Source organism: Oncorhynchus kisutch, unplaced genomic scaffold (genome assembly GCF_002021735.2).
Source record: "Oncorhynchus kisutch isolate 150728-3 unplaced genomic scaffold, Okis_V2 Okis06b-Okis10b_hom, whole genome shotgun sequence".
NCBI lineage: Eukaryota > Metazoa > Chordata > Actinopteri > Salmoniformes > Salmonidae > Oncorhynchus > Oncorhynchus kisutch.
The window spans coordinates 15,435,032-15,453,859 of NW_022261983.1; the positions used below are offsets into that span (position 1 = coordinate 15,435,032).

General features: G+C 45.0%; 1 protein-coding gene across 1 annotated transcript in view; it reads right to left on the reverse strand.

Annotated features, from left to right (window-relative positions):
- Positions 1-18,828, reverse strand: part of LOC116359877 (uncharacterized) — an 81,065-nt gene that overhangs the window by 50,497 nt on the left and 11,740 nt on the right. The window lies entirely within an intron of this gene.

The following is an 18,828-nucleotide window of genomic DNA, read 5'->3' on the forward strand; positions in this document are numbered from 1 at the left end:
TACTGCCTGGATTACACCACATAATACTGCCTGGATTACACCACATAATACTGCCTGGATTACACCACATAATACTGCCTGGATTACACCACATAATACTGCCTGGATTACACCACATAATACTGCCTGGATTACACCACATAATACTGCCTGGATTACACCACATAATACTGCCTGGATTACACCACATAATACTGCCTGGATTACACCACATAATACTGCCTGGATTACACCACATAATACTGCCTGGATTACACCACATAATACTGCCTGGATTACACCACATAATACTGCCTGGATTACACCACATAATACTGCCTGGATTACACCACATAATACTGCCTGGATTACACCACATAATACTGCCTGGATTACACCACACTGCCTGGATTACACCACATAATACTGCCTGGATTACACCACATAATACTGCCTGGATTACACCACATAGTACTGCCTGGATTACACCACATAATACTGCCTGGATTACACCACATAATACTGCCTGGATTACACCACATAATACTGCCTGGATTACACCACATAATACTGCCTGGATTACACCACATAATACTGCCTGGATTACACCACATAATACTGCCTGGATTACACCACATAATACTGCCTGGATTACACCACATAGTACTGCCTGGATTACACCACATAATACTGCCTGGATTACACCACATAATACTGCCTGGATTACACCACATAATACTGCCTGGATTACACCACATAATACTGCCTGGATTACACCACATAATACTGCCTGGATTACACCACATAATACTGCCTGGATTACACCACATAATACTGCCTGGATTACACCACATAATACTGCCTGGATTACACCACATAATACTGCCTGGATTACACCACATAATACTGCCTGGATTACACCACATAATACTGCCTGGATTACACCACATAATACTGCCTGGATTACACCACATAATACTGCCTGGATTACACCACATAATACTGCCTGGATTACACCACATAATACTGCCTGGATTACACCACATAATACTGCCTGGATTACACCACATAATACTGCCTGGATTACACCACATAATACTGCCTGGATTACACCACATAATACTGCCTGGATTACACCACATAATACTGCCTGGATTACACCACATAATACTGCCTGGATTACACCAACATAATACTGACCTGGATTACACCACATAATACTGCCTGGATTACACCACATAATATGCCTGGATTACCACTAATACTGCACTTGATTACCCCACATAATACTGCCTGGATTACACCACATAATACTGCCTGGATTACACCACATAATACTGCCTGGATTACACCCACATAATACTGCCTGGATTCACCACATAATACTGCCTGGATTACACCACATAATACTGCCTGGATTACACCACATAATACTGCCTGGATTACACCACATAGTACTGCCTGGATTACACCACATAGTACTGCCTGGATTACACCACATAATACTGCCTGGATTACACCACATAATACTGCCTGGATTACAACCACATAATACTGCTGGATTACACCACATAATACTGGCCTGGATTACACCACATAATACTGCCTGGATTACACCCATAGTACTGCCTGGATACACCACATAGTACTGCCTGGATTACACCACACTAATACTGCCTGGATACACCAATAATACTGCCTGGATTACACCACATAATACTGCCTGGATTACACCAACATAATACTGCCCTGGATTACACCAGCATAATACTGCCTGGATACACCACATAATACTGCCTGGATTACACACATAATACTCCTGGATTACACCACATAATACTGCCTGGATTACACCACATAATACTGCCTGGATTACACCACATAATACTGCCTGGATTACACCACATAATACTGGCCTGGATTACAACCACATAATACTGCCTGGATTACACCAACATAATACTACCTGGATTACACCACATAATACTGCTGGATTACACCACATAATACTGCCTGGATTACACCACATAATACTGCCTGGATTACACCACATAATACTGCCTGGATTACACAACATAATACTGCCTGGATTACACCACATAATACTGCCTGGATTACACCACCATAATACTGCCTGGATTACACCACATAATACTGCCTGGATTACAACACATAGTACTGCCTGGATTACACCACATAATACTGCCTGGATTACACCACATAATACTGCCTGGATTACACCACATAATACTGCCTGGATTACAACACATAGTACTGCCTGGATTACACCACATAATACTGGCCTGGATTACACCACGTAATTCTGTCTGGATTACACCACATAATACTGCCTAGATTACACCAGATAATACTGCCTAGATTACACTACATAGTACTGCCTGGATTACACCACATAGTACTGCCTGGATTACACCACATAGTACTGCCTGGATTACACCACATAGTACTGCCTGGATTACACCACATAGTACTGCCTGGATTACACCACATAGTACTGCCTGGATTACAACACATAGTACTGCCTGGATTACACCACATAATACTGCCTGGATTACACCACATAATACTGCCTGGATTACACCACATAATACTGCCTGGATTACACCACGTAATTCTGTCTGGATTACACCACATAATACTGCCTAGATTACACCAGATAATACTGCCTAGATTACACTACATAGTACTGCCTGGATTACACCACATAGTACTGCCTGGATTACACCACATAGTACTGCCTGGATTACACCACATAACACAGGGAGGCTGTATCAACGTGACCTGATGTGTGTCGGCGTCTTCATACCTCTCTTTGTTTTTCTCCATCACTCTCCATCTCTTTCTCCTCTTCAGTCAGTCTGGAGTGCTGTTCCATCTGTGGCCACATGGTGGAGTGAGAGGATCATGTGGAAACACAAGGAGCACCAAGCAGCGCCATTAAACCACACACATCTTTCAGATTAAATTAAGTGTTTATTCTGTGATTTTCTCCATAGTTTCGAAAGTTAAAATACACAGAAAATAGACAGTAAAGTCTACTTAGCTTTGCAATATAAATGATTACTATATTCACATGACAGTTAAACCATAACATGCACTTCCCCCAACTCCATGGATTTATATCATTACACAACATGGAATCAGGCTTGTCTTACAAAAAAGTTGACTAGTCAGTGGATGTGGCCCATGTGGGGTTCATTTCCTCTAGCGAAGCCAGGGGCCAGCGCCCTGCTCCAACCTGCTACTACTGAATGAGGCATCAGAACATGGAACACTAGTGAGACCCAATGGCACCCTATCCACTATATAGTACACTACTTTGTATGGGCTCTGGCCAAAAGTAGTGCACTATATAGCGAATAGGGTGCCATTTTGGATTTGACAGACATGTGCTCCAGGCTATATAATTCAGACAGTATCACATCCGGCTGTGATTGGGAGTCCCATAGGGCGGCGCACAATTGGCCCAGCGTCGTCCAGGTTTGGCCGGGGTAGGCAGTCATTGTAAATACTAATTTTTTCTTAACTGACTTGCCTAGTTAAATAAAGATTAAATAAAATAAAAAATGTACATTCTCAGTTGTCGTCTCTCTAATCTAGGCCAGGTGACAGACAAGAGAGAAGACCAATGGCTCTGGGCTTGGATTTTTTATTTGATTTTATTTCACCTTTATTTAACCAGGTAGGCTAGTTGAGAACACCTTTATTTAACCAGGTAGGCTAGTTGAGAACACCTTTATTTAACCAGGTAGGCTAGTTGAGAACAAGTTCTCATTTGCAACTGCGACCTGGCCAAGATAAAGCATAGCAGTGTGAGCAGACAACACAGAGTTACACATGGAGTAAACAATTAACAAGTCAATAACACAGTAGAAAACAAAGGGGGAGTCTATATACATTGTGTGCAAAAGGCATGAGGAGGTAGGCGAATAATTACAATTTTGCAGATTAACACTGGAGTGATAAATGATCAGATGGTCATGTACAGGTAGAGATATTGGTGTGCAAAAGAGCAGAAAAGTAAATAAATAAAAACAGTATGGGGATGAGGTAGGTGAAAACGGGTGGGCTATTTACCAATAGACTATGTACAGCTGCAGCGATCGGTTAGCTGCTCAGATAGCTGATGTTTGAAGTTGGTGAGGGAGATAAAAGTCTCCAACTTCAGCGATTTTTGCAATTCGTTCCAGTCACAGGCAGCAGAGTACTGGAACGAAAGGCGGCCAAATGAGGTGTTGGCTTTAGGGATGATCAGTGAGATACACCTGCTGGAGCGCTACGGATGGGTGTTGCCATCGTGACCAGTGAACTGAAATAAGGCGGAGCTTTAGCTAGCATGGACTTGTAGATGACCTGGAGCCAGTGGGTCTGGCGACGAATATGTAGCGAGGGCCAGCCGACTAGAGCATACAAGTCGCAGTGGTGGGTGGTATAAGGTGCTTTAGTGACAAAACGGATGGCACTGTGATAGACTGCATCCAGTTTGCTGAGTAGAGTGTTGGAAGCCATTTTGTAGATGACATCGCCGAAGTCGAGGATCGCTAGGATAGTCAGTTTTACTAGGGTAAGCTTGGCGGCGTGAGCGAAGGAGGCTTTGTTGCGGAATAGAAAGCCGACTCTTGATTTGATTTTCGATTGGAGATGTTTGATATGAGTCTGGAAGGAGAGTTTGCGGTCTAGCCAGACACCTAGGTACTTATAGATGTCCACATATTCAAGGTCGGAACCATCCAGGGTGGTGATGCTAGTCGGGCATGCGGGTGCAGGCAGCGATCGGTTGAAAAGCATGCATTTGGTTTTACTAGCATTTAAGAGCAGTTGGAGGCCACGGAAGGAGTGTTGTATGGCATTGAAGCTTGTTTGGAGGTTAGATAGCACAGTGTCCAATGACGGGCCGAAAGTATATAGAATGGTGTCGTCTGCGTAGAGGTGGATCAGGGAATCGCCCGCAGCAAGAGCAACATCATTGATATATACAGAGAAAAGAGTCGGCCCGAGAATTGAACCCTGTGGCACCCCCATAGAGAGTGCCAGAGGACCGGACAGCATGCCCTCCGATTTGACACACTGAACTCTGTCTGCAAAGTAATTGGTGAACCAGGCAAGGCAGTCATCCGAAAAACCGAGGCTACTGAGTCTGCCGATAAGAATATGGTGATTGACAGAGTCGAAAGCCTTGGCAAGGTCGATGAAGACGGCTGCACAGTACTGTCTTTTATCGATGGCGGTTATGATATCGTTTAGTACCTTGAGTGTGGCTGAGGTGCACCCGTGACCGGCTCGGAAACCAGATTGCACAGCGGAGAAGGTACGGTGGGATTCGAGATGGTCAGTAACCTGTTTGTTGACTTGGCTTTCGAAGACCTTAGATAGGCAGGGCAGGATGGATATAGGTCTGTAACAGTTTGGGTCCAGTGTGTCTCCCCCTTTGAAGAGGGGGATGACTGCGGCAGCTTTCCAAACCTTGGGGATCTCAGACGATATGAAAGAGAGGTTGAACAGGCTGGTAATAGGGGTTGCGACAATGGTGGCGGATAGTTTAAGAAATAGAGGGTCCAGATTGTCAAGCCCAGCTGATTTGTACGGGTCCAGGTTTTGCAGCTCTTTCAGAACATCTGATATCTGGATTTGGGTAAAGGAGAACCTGGAGAGGCTTGGGCGAGGAGCTGCGGGGGGGGCGGAGCTGTTGGCCGAGGTTGGAGTAGCCAGGCGGAAGGCATGGCCAGCCGTTGAGAAATGCTTATTGAAGTTTTCGATAATCATGGATTTATCGGTGGTGACCGTGTTACCTAGCCTCAGTGCAGTGGGCAGCTGGGAGGAGGTGCTCTTGTTCTCCATGGACTTCACAGTGTCCCAGAACTTTTTGGAGTTGGAGCTACAGGATGCAAACTTCTGCCTGAAGAAGCTGGCCTTAGCTTTCCTGACTGACTGCGTGTATTGGTTCCGGACTTCCCTGAACAGTTGCATAGCACGGGGACTATTCGATGCTATTGCAGTCCGCCACAGGATGTTTTTGTGCTGGTCGAGGGCAGTCAGGTCTGGGGTGAACCAAGGGCTGTATCTGTTCTTAGTTCTGCATTTTTTGAACCGAGCATGCTTATCTAAAATGGTGAGGAAGTTACTTTTAAAGAATGACCAGGCATCCTCAACTGACGGGATGAGGTCAATGTCCTTCCGGGATACCCGGGCCAGGTCGATTAGAAAGGCCCGCGAACAGAAGTGTTTTAGGGAGCGTTTGACAGTGATGAGGGGTGGTCGTTTGACTGCGGCTCCGTAGCGGATACAGGCAATGAGGCAGTGATTGCTGAGATCCTGGTTGAAGACAGCTGAGGTGTATTTGGAGGGCCAGTTGGTCAGGATGACGTCTATGAGTGTGCCCTTGTTTACAGAGTTAGGGTTGTACCTGGTGGGTTCCTTGATGATTTGTGTGAGATTGAGGGCATCTAGCTTAGATTGTAGGACTGGCGGGGTGTTAAGCATATCCCAGTTTAGGTCACCTAACAGAACAAACTCTGAAGCTAGATGGGGGGCGATCAATTCACAAATGGTGTCCAGGGCACAGCTGGGAGCTGAGGGGGGTCGGTAGCAGGCGGCAACAGTGAGAGACTTATTTCTGGAGAGAGTAATTTTCAAAATTAGTAGTTCGAACTGTTTGGGTATGGACCTGGAAAGTATGACATTACTTTGCAGGCTATCTCTGCAGTAGACTGCAACTCCTCCCCCTTTGGCAGTTCTATCTTGACGGAAGATGTTATAGTTGGGTATGGAAATCTCAGAATTTTTGGTGGCCTTTCTGAGCCAGGATTCAGACACGGCAAGGACATCAGGGTTGGCGGAGTGTGCTAAAGCAGTGAGTAAAACAAACTTAGGGAGGAGGCTTCTGATGTTGACATGCATGAAACCAAGGCTTTTTCGATCACAGAAGTCAACAAATGAGGGTGCCTGGGGACATGCAGGGCCTGGGTTTACCTCCACATCACCCGCGGAACAGAGAAGGAGTAGTATGTGGGTGTGGCTAAAGTCTATCAAAACTGGTCGCCTAGAGCGTTGGGGACAGAGAATAAGAGGAGCAGGTTTCTGGGTATGGTAGAATATATTCAGGGCATAATGCGCAGACAGGGGTATGGTGGGGTGCGGGTACAGCGGAGGTAAGCCCAGGCACTGGGTGATGATGAGAGAGGTTGTATCTCTGGACATGCTGGTTGTAATGGGTGAGGTCACCGCATGTGTGGGAGGTGGGACAAAGGAGTTATCAGGGGTATGAAGAGTGGAACTAGGGGCTCCATTGTGAACTAAAACAATGATAACTAACCTGAACAACAGCATACAAGGCATATTGACATTTGAGAGAGACATACAGCGAGGCATACAGTAATCACAGGTGTTGAATTGGGAAAGCTAGCTAAAACAGTAGGTGAGACAACAACAGCTAGTCAGCTAGCACAACAACAGCAGGTAAAATGGCGTTGACTAGGCAAAGGGGCAAACAGATAAAACAAACAAGCAGAATGGAGTACCGTGATTAATGGACAGTCCAGCGTGCATCAGCTATGTGGCCAAGAGATCAGTGTCCAGGGGGCAGCGGTGGATGGGGCAGGGAAGCTGGACTGGCGAGTGTTATCCAGGTAAAAAAAAACTAACAATGACTAAATAGCTTGTAGCTAGTTAGCTTCTGGAGGTTCTTGAGTGTGTTCTAAAAATTAAAAATAATAGCGATTCCGTATCACATTGTGTGAGGCAGGTTTCCGGAAGGTATAAACAAATTAAAAATCAAAAAGAGATAGAAAGTAAATATGGGTCCAGTGAGTGTTTGGGACGCGGCGATTCAGATGGCTACCAGTGTTGAAGGTGTGGTTTCTCAGTGAAGATGCAGCCAGTGAAAGAACAGATATGAGACCTGTACTCCACATCGTAGAAGGAGACCTGTACTCCACATCGTAGAAGGAGACCTGTATTCCACATCGTAGAAGGAGACCTGTACTCCACATCGTAGAAGGAGACCTGTACTCCACATCGTAGAAGGAGACCTGTACTCCACATCGTAGAAGGAGACCTGTACTCCACATCGTAGAAGGAGACCTGTACTCCACATCGTAGAAGGAGACCTGTACTCCACATCGTAGAAGGAGACCTGTACTCCACATCGTAGAAGGAGACCTGTACTCCACATTGTAGAAGGAGACCTGTACTCTACATCGTAGAAGGAGACCTGTACTCCACATCGTAGAAGGAGACCTGTACTCCACATCGTAGAAGGAGACCTGTACTCCACATCGTAGACGGAGACCTGTACTCCATATCGTAGACGGAGGCCTGTACTCCACATCGTAGAAGGAGACCTGTACTCCACATCGTAGAAGGAGACCTGTACTGCACATCGTAGACGGAGACCTGTACTCCACATCGTAGAAGGAGACTTGTACTCCACATCGTAAGAGGAGACCTGTACTCCACATCGTAGAAGGAGACCTGTACTCCACATCGTAGAAGGAGACCTGTACTCCACATCGTAGACGGAGACCTGTACTCCACATCGTAGAAGGAGACCTGTACTCCACATTGTAGAAGGAGACCTGTACTCCACATCGTAGAAGGAGACCTGTACTCCATATCGTAGAAGGAGACCTGTACTCCACATCGTAGAACGAGACCTGTACTCCACATCGTAGAAGGAGACCTGTACTCCATATCGTAGAAGGAGACCTGTACTCCACATCGTAGAACGAGACCTGTACTCCACATCGTAGAAGGACACCTGTACTCCACATCGTAGACTTCTCAGGGACTAAAAGTCAGATTCACTATGGACTCATCACAATGGTGCCTAAATAGGACTCATCACAATGGTCCCTAAATAGGACTCATCACAATGGTCCCTAAATAGGACTCATCACAATGGTCCCTAAATAGGACTCATCACAATGGTCCCTAAAGAGGACTCATCACAATGGTCCCTAAATAGGACTCATCACAATGGTCCCTAAATAGGACTCATCACAATGGTCCCTAAATAGGACTCATCACAATGGTCCCTAAATAGGACTCATCACAATGGTCCCTAAAGAGGACTCATCACAATAGTCCCTAAATAGGACTCATCACAATGGTCCCTAAAGAGGACTCATCACAATGGTCCCTAAATAGGACTCATCACAATGGTCCCTAAATAGGACTCATCACAATGGTCCATAAATAGGACTCATCACAATGGTCCATAAATAGGACTCATCACAATGGTCCATAAATAGGACTTATCACAATGGTCCATAAATAGGACTCATCACAATGGTCCCTAAATAGGACTCATCACAATGGTCCCTAAATAGGACTCATCACAATGGTCCCTAAATAGGACTCATCACAATGGTCCCTAAATAGGACTCATCACAATGGTCCCTAAAGAGGACTCATCACAATGGTCCCTAAATAGGACTCATCACAATGGTCCCTAAATAGGACTCATCACAATGGTCCCTAAATAGGACTCATCACTATAGTCCCTAAATAGGACTCATCACAATGGTCCCTAAATAGGACTCATCACAATAGTCCCTAAATAGGACTCATCACAATGGTCCCTAAATAGGACTCATCACAATGGTCCATAAATAGGACTCATCACAATGGTCCCTAAATAGGACTCATCACAATGGTCCCTAAATAGGACTCATCACAATGGTCCATAAATAGGACTCATCACAATGGTCCCTAAATAGGACTCATCACAATGGTCCCTAAATAGGACTCATCACAATGGTCCATAAATAGGACTCATCACAATGGTCCCTAAATATGACTCATCACAATGGTCCCTAAATAGGACTCATCACAATGGTCCCTAAATAGGACTCATCACAATGGTCCCTAAATAGGACTCATCACAATGGTCCCTAAATAGGACTCATCACAATGGTCCCTAAATAGGACTCATCACAATGGTCCCTAAAGAGGACTCATCACAATAGTCCCTAAATAGGACTCATCACAATGGTCCCTAAAGAGGACTCATCACAATGGTCCCTAAATAGGACTCATCACAATGGTCCCTAAATAGGACTCATCACAATGGTCCATAAATAGGACTCATCACAATGGTCCATAAATAGGACTCATCACAATGGTCCATAAATAGGACTTATCACAATGGTCCATAAATAGGACTCATCACAATGGTCCCTAAATAGGACTCATCACAATGGTCCCTAAATAGGACTCATCACAATGGTCCCTAAATAGGACTCATCACAATGGTCCCTAAATAGGACTCATCACAATGGTCCCTAAAGAGGACTCATCACAATGGTCCCTAAATAGGACTCATCACAATGGTCCCTAAATAGGACTCATCACAATGGTCCCTAAATAGGACTCATCACTATAGTCCCTAAATAGGACTCATCACAATGGTCCCTAAATAGGACTCATCACAATAGTCCCTAAATAGGACTCATCACAATGGTCCCTAAATAGGACTCATCACAATGGTCCATAAATAGGACTCATCACAATGGTCCCTAAATAGGACTCATCACAATGGTCCCTAAATAGGACTCATCACAATGGTCCATAAATAGGACTCATCACAATGGTCCCTAAATAGGACTCATCACAATGGTCCCTAAATAGGACTCATCACAATGGTCCATAAATAGGACTCATCACAATGGTCCCTAAATATGACTCATCACAATGGTCCCTAAATAGGACTCATCACAATGGTCCCTAAATAGGACTCATCACAATGGTCCCTAAAGAGGACTCATCACAATAGTCCCTAAATAGGACTCATCACAATGGTCCCTAAAGAGGACTCATCACAATGGTCCCTAAAGAGGACTCATCACAATGGTCCATAAATAGGACTCATCATAATGGTCCATAAATAGGACTCATCACAATGGTCCCTAAATAGGACTCATCACAATGGTCCATAAATAGGACTCATCACAATGGTCCCTAAATAGGACTCATCACAATGGTCCCTAAATAGGACTCATCACAATGGTCCATAAATAGGACTCATCACAATGGTCCATAAATAGGACTCATCACAATGGTCCCTAAATAGGACTAATGACAATGGTCCATAAATAGGACTCATCACAATGGTCCATAAATAGGACTCATCACAATAGTCCCTAAATAGGACTCATCACAATGGTCCATAAATAGGACTCATCACAATGGTCCCTAAAGAGGACTCATCACAATGGTCCATAAATAGGACTCATCACAATGGTCCCTAAAGAGGACTCATCACAATGGTCCATAAATAGGACTCATCACAATGGTCCCTAAAGAGGACTCATCACAATGGTCCATAAATAGGACTCATCACAATGGTCCCTAAATAGGACTCATCACAATGGTCCCTAAATAGGACTCATCACAATGGTCCCTAAAGAGGACTCATCACAATGGTCCATAATGCGTTTGAGAAAATAACTTTGATGCATTCAAAGATTCCCACACTTAACCAGTACATAACATACGCTAATATGATAAAATATGCAAAACAGTAGCTAAATAATCTTCTTGGACCAAATGACACCTAATTCAGAATGTAGAGGCCCATGGAACATCTTCACCTAGTCTGAGAAACGCTAAGGGTCAACAGATAGCTGATTTTATGTGTCCATTTAAAACCCTGTAAATCCACTCCACAGTGGCCTATCAACTTGAAACTTGTCATCCCTATCATGGACGTCTCTAAGATGAACCACACTGAATGTTGTCCTGATATCTAAAAAAAAAACAAGGAAACTATTAACAAATCATGATTTGCATATGTAGAACTAATGTTCAAAACCATTTGGAGTCATCTTCTCCTTTATGAGCCATACATCAGATTCACTTCAGATTTTGAGTATTTAATGGTTTTGAGAAAAAATAGTTGCTATGTTAAATATGCCTCACTGTACATATAGATGCATGTTAGCACACATGCTAATGCTAAAACATACTTCAAACATCTACTCGTGAACCATAGATCAGATTGACTCTAGATTTGGTATATAGACTCAATGAATTAGCCTCTAAAGAATTAGAGAATGATTACTTGGTTTATAGACTTGGTAGACTGGTATATAAATGTGGTATATAGACTTGGTAGACTGGTATATAGACTTGTTAGACTGGTATATAGATTTGGTATATAGACTTGGTAGACTGGTATATAGACTTGGTAGACTGGTATATAGATTTGGTGTATAGAGTTGGTATATAGACTCAATGAATTAGCCTCTAAAGAATTAGAGAATGATTACTTGTTGCATTCATTGTCGGCCACAAGATGAAATGCTCTTATGTAGTTGACTTGCAAATCCAATCAGCTTTCCACATTGATTTAATGTCACCACATGTTTTGGGTTGAAGTGAAGAGGAAACTACATTGATCACAACAAGGGAAAGAGGGAAAATGTCAAAATACAATTACAAAATAACATAAAGATCAATGTTTGAAAAATAAACGACAAATTACGTGTATTTTCATGTATTTAATTAAAATGCATGTATTTTGTATTTTAACATACAGAAGTACATTAGCCAATAGCAGACCCCAACAGCAACAACCCTCTCAGTAATGGTAACAGAAACAGTTGACTTCCTATGTGATACAGGATGTTGTTGTTTATCTGCCTTTAGTTTAATGCATTGAAGTCACTCTGGATGAGTGTCTGATAAATGACTAAATGTATTAGTGAAAATGAACATACCATAATGAATAGCAAAGGGTAAAACACTCAAATAAGCAAAAATGTTTAAAAAATATAATTAACTAAAAAGTTCCCCCCTTCAGGATCCCCAGGACCAGGACTAAAGGACACTGATCTACAGCTGCCAAACATAACCTCGTAAAACTGACCATCCTACCGATCCTCGACTTCGGCGATGTCATTTATGAAATAGCCTCCAACACCCAATACCCTACACAGCAAACTGGATGCAGTCTATCACAGTGTCATCCATTTGGTCACCAAAGCCCCATATACCACCCACCACTGTGACCTGTATCCTGTCGTCACTGGCCTTCGTTACATATTCGTCACCCACTGGCTCCAGGTAATCTATAAGTCTTACAGTATGGTTACAGTATGGTACAGTAGCTTTCCCAGAAGCCTGGTTACAGTATGGTACAGTAGCTTTCCCAGAAGCCTGGTTACAGTATGGTACAGTAGCTTTCCCAGAAGCCTGGTTACAGTATGGTACAGTAGCTTTCCCAGAAGCCTGGTTACAGTATGGTACAGTAGCTTTCCTAGAAGCCTGGTTACAGTATGGTACAGTAGCTTTCCCAGAAGCCTGGTTACAGTCTGGTAGAGTAGCTTTCCCAGAAGCCTGGTTACAGTCTGGTAGAGTAGCTTTCCCAGAAGCCTGGTTACAGTCTGGTAGAGTAGCTTTCCCAGAAGCCTGGTTACAGTATGGTACAGTAGCTTTCCCAGAAGCCTGGTTACAGTATGGTACAGTAGCTTTCCCAGAAGCCTGGTTACAGTCTGGTAGAGTAGCTTTCCCAGAAGCCTGGTTACAGTATGGTACAGTAGCTTTCCCAGAAGCCTGGTTACAGTATGGTACAGTAGCTTTCCCAGAAGCCTGGTTACAGTATGGTACAGCAGCTTTCCCAGAAGCCTGGTTACAGTATGGTACAGTAGCTTTCCCAGAAGCCTGGTTACAGTATGGTACAGCATCTTTCCCAGAAGCCTGGTTACAGTATGGTACAGCATCTTTCCCAGAAGCCTGGTTACAGTATGGTAGAGTAGCTTTCCCAGAAGCCTGGTTACAGTATGGTAGAGTAGCTTTCCCAGAAGCCTGGTTACAGTATGGTACAGTAGCTTTCCCAGAAGCCTGGTTACAGTCTGGTACAGTAGCTTTCCCAGAAGCCTGGTTACAGTATGGTAGAGTAGCTTTCCCAGAAGCCTGGTTACAGTATGGTACAGCAGCTTTCCCAGAAGCCTGGTTACAGTCTGGTACAGTAGCTTTCCCAGAAGCCTGGTTACAGTCTGGTACAGTAGCTTTCCCAGAAGCCTGGTTACAGTATGGTAGAGTAGCTTTCCCAGAAGCCTGGTTACAGTATGGTACAGCAGCTTTCCCAGAAGCCTGGTTACAGTATGGTACAGTAGCTTTCCCAGAAGCCTGGTTACAGTCTGATCTACAGCAGCTTTCCCAGAAGCCTGGTTACAGTATGGTACAGTAGCTTTCCCAGAAGCCTGGTTACAGTCTGATCTACAGCAGCTTTCCCAGAAGCCTGGTTACAGTATGGTACAGTAGCTTTCCCAGAAGCCTGGTTACAGTATGGTACAGTAGCTTTCCCAGAAGCCTGGTTACAGTATGGTACAGTAGCTTTCCCAGAAGCCTGGTTACAGTATGGTACAGTAGCTTTCCCAGAAGCCTGGTTACAGTCTGGTACAGTAGCTTTCCCAGAAGCCTGGTTACAGTATGGTACAGTAGCTTTCCCAGAAGCCTGGTTACAGTATGGTACAGTAGCTTTCCCAGAAGCCTGGTTACAGTATGGTACAGTAGCTTTCCCAGAAGCCTGGTTACAGTATGGTACAGTAGCTTTCCCAGAAGCCTGGTTACAGTATGGTACAGTAGCTTTCCCAGAAGCCTGGTTACAGTATGGTACAGTAGCTTTCCCAGAAGCCTGGTTACAGTATGGTACAGTAGCTTTCCCAGAAGCCTGGTTACAGTATGGTACAGTAGCTTTCCCAGAAGCCTGGTTACAGTATGGTACAGCAGCTTTCCCAGAAGCCTGGTTACAGTATGGTACAGCAGCTTTCCCAGAAGCCTGGTTACAGTCTGGTACAGTAGCTTTCCCAGAAGCCTGGTTACAGTATGGTACAGTAGCTTTCCCAGAAGCCTGGTTACAGTCTGATCTACAGCAGCTTTCCCAGAAGCCTGGTTACAGTATGGTACAGTAGCTTTCCCAGAAGCCTGGTTACAGTATGGTAACAGTAGCTTTCCCAGAAGCCTGGTTACAGTATGGTACAGTAGCTTTCCCAGAAGCCTGGTTACAGTATGGTACAGTAGCTTTCCCAGAAGCCTGGTTACAGTCTGGTACAGTAGCTTTCCCAGAAGCCTGGTTACAGTATGGTACAGTAGCTTTCCCAGAAGCCTGGTTACAGTATGGTACAGTAGCTTTCCCAGAAGCCTGGTTACAGTATGGTACAGTAGCTTTCCCAGAAGCCTGGTTACAGTATGGTACAGTAGCTTTCCCAGAAGCCTGGTTACAGTATGGTACAGTAGCTTTCCCAGAAGCCTGGTTACAGTATGGTACAGCAGCTTTCCCAGAAGCCTGGTTACAGTATGGTACAGTAGCTTTCCCAGAAGCCTGGTTACAGTATGGTACAGCAGCTTTCCCAGAAGCCTGGTTACAGTATGGTACAGTAGCTTTCCCAGAAGCCTGGTTACAGTATGGTACAGTAGCTTTCCCAGAAGCCTGGTTACAGTATGGTACAGCAGCTTTCCCAGAAGCCTGGTTACAGTATGGTACAGTAGCTTTCCCAGAAGCCTGGTTACAGTATGGTACAGTAGCTTTCCCAGAAGCCTGGTTACAGTATGGTACAGTAGCTTTCCCAGAAGCCTGGTTACAGTATGGTACAGTAGCTTTCCCAGAAGCCTGGTTACAGTATGGTACAGTAGCTTTCCCAGAAGCCTGGTTACAGTATGGTACAGTAGCTTTCCCAGAAGCCTGGTTACAGTATGGTACAGTAGCTTTCCCAGAAGCCTGGTTACAGTATGGTACAGTAGCTTTCCCAGAAGCCTGGTTACAGTATGGTACAGTAGCTTTCCCAGAAGCCTGGTTACAGTATGGTACAGTAGCTTTCCCAGAAGCCTGGTTACAGTATGGTACAGTAGCTTTCCCAGAAGCCTGGTTACAGTATGGTACAGTAGCTTTCCCAGAAGCCTGGTTACAGTATGGTACAGCAGCTTTCCCAGAAGCCTGGTTACAGTATGGTACAGTAGCTTTCCCAGAAGCCTGGTTACAGTATGATACAGTAGCTTTCCCAGAAGCCTGGTTACAGTATGGTACAGCAGCTTTCCCAGAAGCCTGGTTACAGTATGGTACAGTAGCTTTCCCAGAAGCCTGGTTACAGTATGGTACAGCAGCTTTCCCAGAAGCCTGGTTACAGTATGGTACAGTAGCTTTCCCAGAAGCCTGGTTACAGTATGGTACAGTAGCTTTCCCAGAAGCCTGGTTACAGTATGGTACAGTAGCTTTCCCAGAAGCCTGGTTACAGTATGGTACAGTAGCTTTCCCAGAAGCCTGGTTACAGTATGGTACAGCAGCTTTCCCAGAAGCCTGGTTACAGTATGGTACAGTAGCTTTCCCAGAAGCCTGGTTACAGTATGGTACAGTAGCTTTCCCAGAAGCCTGGTTACAGTATGGTACAGTAGCTTTCCCAGAAGCCTGGTTACAGTATGGTACAGCAGCTTTCCCAGAAGCCTGGTTACAGTATGGTACAGTAGCTTTCCCAGAAGCCTGGTTACAGTATGGTACAGTAGCTTTCCCAGAAGCCTGGTTACAGTATGGTACAGTAGCTTTCCCAGAAGCCTGGTTACAGTATGGTACAGCAGCTTTCCCAGAAGCCTGGTTACAGTATGGTACAGCAGCTTTCCCAGAAGCCTGGTTACAGTATGGTACAGTAGCTTTCCCAGAAGCCTGGTTACAGTCTGGTACAGTAGCTTTCCCAGAAGCCTGGTTACAGTCTGGTACAGTAGCTTTCCCAGAAGCCTGGTTACAGTCTGGTACAGTAGCTTTCCCAGAAGCCTGGTTACAGTATGGTACAGTAGCTTTCCCAGAAGCCTGGTTACAGTATGGTACAGCAGCTTTCCCAGAAGCCTGGTTACAGTATGGTACAGTAGCTTTCCCAGAAGCCTGGTTACAGTCTGGTACAGCAGCTTTCCCAGAAGCCTGGTTACAGTCTGGTACAGTAGCTTTCCCAGAAGCCTGGTTACAGTATGGTACAGCAGCTTTCCCAGAAGCCTGGTTACAGTATGGTACAGCAGCTTTCCCAGAAGCCTGGTTACAGTATGGTACAGTAGCTTTCCCAGAAGCCTGGTTACAGTATGGTACAGTAGCTTTCCCAGAAGCCTGGTTACAGTATGGTACAGCAGCTTTCCCAGAAGCCTGGTTACAGTATGGTACAGTAGCTTTCCCAGAAGCCTGGTTACAGTATGGTACAGTAGCTTTCCCAGAAGCCTGGTTACAGTATGGTACAGTAGCTTTCCCAGAAGCCTGGTTACAGTATGGTACAGTAGCTTTCCCAGAAGCCTGGTTACAGTATGGTACAGTAGCTTTCCCAGAAGCCTGGTTACAGTATGGTACAGTAGCTTTCCCAGAAGCCTGGTTACAGTATGGTACAGTAGCTTTCCCAGAAGCCTGGTTACAGTATGGTACAGTAGCTTTCCCAGAAGCCTGGTTACAGTATGGTACAGTAGCTTTCCCAGAAGCCTGGTTACAGTATGGTACAGTAGCTTTCCCAGAAGCCTGGTTACAGTATGGTACAGTAGCTTTCCCAGAAGCCTGGTTACAGTATGGTACAGTAGCTTTCCCAGAAGCCTGGTTACAGTATGGTACAGCAGCTTTCCCAGAAGCCTGGTTACAGTATGGTACAGTAGCTTTCCCAGAAGCCTGGTTACAGTATGATACAGTAGCTTTCCCAGAAGCCTGGTTACAGTATGGTACAGCAGCTTTCCCAGAAGCCTGGTTACAGTATGGTACAGTAGCTTTCCCAGAAGCCTGGTTACAGTATGGTACAGCAGCTTTCCCAGAAGCCTGGTTACAGTATGGTACAGTAGCTTTCCCAGAAGCCTGGTTACAGTATGGTACAGTAGCTTTCCCAGAAGCCTGGTTACAGTATGGTACAGTAGCTTTCCCAGAAGCCTGGTTACAGTATGGTACAGTAGCTTTCCCAGAAGCCTGGTTACAGTATGGTACAGCAGCTTTCCCAGAAGCCTGGTTACAGTATGGTACAGTAGCTTTCCCAGAAGCCTGGTTACAGTATGGTACAGTAGCTTTCCCAGAAGCCTGGTTACAGTATGGTACAGTAGCTTTCCCAGAAGCCTGGTTACAGTATGGTACAGCAGCTTTCCCAGAAGCCTGGTTACAGTATGGTACAGTAGCTTTCCCAGAAGCCTGGTTACAGTATGGTATAGTAGCTTTCCCAGAAGCCTGGTTACAGTCTGGTACAGTAGCTTTCCCAGAAGCCTGGTTACAGTATGGTACAGTAGCTTTCCCAGAAGCCTGGTTACAGTCTGGTACAGTAGCTTTCCCAGAAGCCTGGTTACAGTATGGTATAGTAGCTTTCCCAGAAGCCTGGTTACAGTATGGTACAGTAGCTTTCCCAGAAGCCTGGTTACAGTATGGTACAGTAGCTTTCCCAGAAGCCTGGTTACAGTATGGTACAGTAGCTTTCCCAGAAGCCTGGTTACAGTATGGTACAGTAGCTTTCCCAGAAGCCTGGTTACAGTCTGGTACAGTAGCTTTCCCAGAAGCCTGGTTACAGTATGGTACAGTAGCTTTCCCAGAAGCCTGGTTACAGTATGGTACAGTAGCTTTCCCAGAAGCCTGGTTACAGTATGGTACAGTAGCTTTCCCAGAAGCCTGGTTACAGTATGGTACAGTAGCTTTCCCAGAAGCCTGGTTACAGTATGGTACAGCAGCTTTCCCAGAAGCCTGGTTACAGTATGGTACAGCAGCTTTCCCAGAAGCCTGGTTACAGTATGGTACAGTAGCTTTCCCAGAAGCCTGGTTACAGTATGGTACAGTAGCTTTCCCAGAAGCCTGGTTACAGTATGGTACAGCAGCTTTCCCAGAAGCCTGGTTACAGTATG